Genomic DNA, 2,498 nt, shown 5'->3' with positions numbered 1-2,498 from the left:
GATGGTTTTAGCTCCTTTGTCAAAGATCAGGTAACCATAGGTGTGTGGGTTCATTTCTGGGTCTTCAGTTCTGTTCCATTGATCTACCTGTCTGTCAGTATATCAGTACCATGCAGGTTTAATCACAATTGCTCTGTAGTATTTACGTACATTTCAAATGTTATCCCCTTTCTGGGTTTCCCCTCTGCAAACCCCCTTTCCCATCTCCCTTTACCTTGCTTCTATGAGAGTGCCCCCCCCCCCGACTCCTGCCTCACCACCCTAGCATTCCTCTTCATTGGGACATTAAGCCTTCACTGGACCAAGGGCCTCTCCTTCCATTGATGCCAGATAAGGCCCCTTCAGCTCCTTCAATCCTTCCCCTAACTCCTCCTTGAGTTTCCTGTGCTCAGTCTGATGGTTAACTATGAGCATCCCCATCTGCACTGGTCAGGATCTGGCAGAGCCTCTCAGGAGACAGCTGTATCAGGCTCCTGTCAGTACTTCTTGGCATCCACAATAGAGTCTGGGTTTGGTGTTTGCATGTGGGATGGATCACCATGTGGTGCAGTCTCTGGATGGCCTTTTATTCAGTCTCTGCTCCATTCTTTGTCACAGTATTTCCTTTAGACAGGAGCAACTCTGGGTTAAAATTTTTGAGATGGGTGGGTGGCCCCATCCCTCAAGGGTGTGTGTCTATGCCTAACCTCTGGATATGGTCTTGATGGGTTCTCCCTCTCCTTTGTGGGGTATTTCAGCTAATGTCATCTCTGAGGGGTCCTGGGTGGCTCTTGCTTTCCTGGTGGCTGGGGCTTTCTGGTTTCTATCCCCCAGTTCCCCATCCCCCATGGTTACACACCTCTATTCAGTTTCCTGACCCTCTGTACATCTCTTCCATCTCCTCCCATACCTGATTCTGCCCCTCCTTTCCCCCTCCCCCTCCTCTTTTCTTCCCAAGTACTTCCCACCCTCTATACTTCCCTTGATCTTTTTGTTCCCCCTTCTAAGTAGGACTAAAGCATCCACTCTTTTGTCCTCCTTTCTCTTGAACTTCATGTTGTCCATGAGTTATATTGTGGGTTTTCCACACTCTGCCTAATATCCACTTATCAGTGAGTGCATACCATGTTTGTTCTTTTGTGATTGATCTCACTCAGGATGATATTTTCTAGATCCATCCATTTGCCTGCGAATTTCTTGAAGTCATTGTTTTTAATAGCTGAGAAGTATTCCATTGTGTCAATATACCACATTTTCTGTATTCATTCCTCCATTGAGGGACAGCTGGGTTGTTTCCAGTTTCTGCCTGTTACAGGAAATATTAAAAATGGCCCCATCCCACGCTATACTCAGCTATTCTTCCCCTAACCCCCTGTCTCTGTCTCGCTGCCTCCATGGCTAGCCCCAGGTGGTGGTCTTCCCAGCTCCAGTTTGCCTGTCTCAGAGTCCCTTGTACCTCCCCAGCCATCCTTCACCTGCAGGTAGTTGTCACAAATCCCCTTAACCCAGTAAATCAAAACTCTAGAAGCTTATAATTATTAGTCAGTTTTATATATCAATAAATTCTCAATTCATAAGCTGCCCACATAATAATTTTAGAGCCAATTGATAATGATACAAAGTGCATACCTAGATTAGACAAGTTATTCCAATCTTTCTATCCTTTTATGATATTCATAGATACCTGTGGCTATTTAAGGCCACATGGAATCTGGATTGTCTTTCTCTTCTTCCATCTTCCTCCCTTCTCCTTTGTCCTCTCTCTCCCATCTCTAAAAATCTCCTTTCTTTTCCACTGCCCAATCACAGGCTTCTTGTTGTATTAATGTTTAAATTAATTGGGGGAAAATTCTGCTATATCTGGCTATTATAAATATGGCTGCTATGAACATATTGGAACATGTTGGAGCATCTTCTGGATATATGCTTTGGAGTGGTATAGCTGGGTCCTCAGGTAGTACTATGTCCAAATTTCTGGGGAACTGCCAGACTGATAGTAAAGTTTCTTTTATGAATGAGAGTGCCTTCGCATTTGGAGCATAGATTTCAGAATTGAGAGTTCATCTTGGTAGATTTTACTTTGATGAGTATGAAGTATCCTTCCTTATATTTTTTGATAACTTTTGGTTGAAAGTCAATTTTGGTCGCTACTCCAGCTTGTTTCTTGGGACCATTTGTTTGGAATAATTTTTCTAGCCTTTTACTCTAAGGTGGTGTCTGTCTTTGTCACCGAGGTGTGTTTCCTGTATGCAGCAAAATGCTGAGTCCTGTTCATGTATCCAGTCTCTTAGTCTATGTCTTTTTATTGGGGAATTGAGTCCATTGATGTTAAGAGATACTAAGGAAAAGTGATTGTTGCTTCCTATTATTTTTGTTGTTAGAGGTGGAATTATATTTGTGTGGCCATTTTCTTTTGGGTTTGTTGAAAGAAGATTACTTTCTTGCTTTTTCTAGGGTGTAGTTTCCCTCTTTGTGTTGGAGTTTCCATCTATTATCCTTTGTAGGTCTGGATTTGTAGA

This window comes from Mus pahari, chromosome 10 (assembly GCF_900095145.1).
Source record: "Mus pahari chromosome 10, PAHARI_EIJ_v1.1, whole genome shotgun sequence".
Lineage (NCBI taxonomy): Eukaryota > Metazoa > Chordata > Mammalia > Rodentia > Muridae > Mus > Mus pahari.
Note: the sequence above shows the minus strand (reverse complement) of the source record.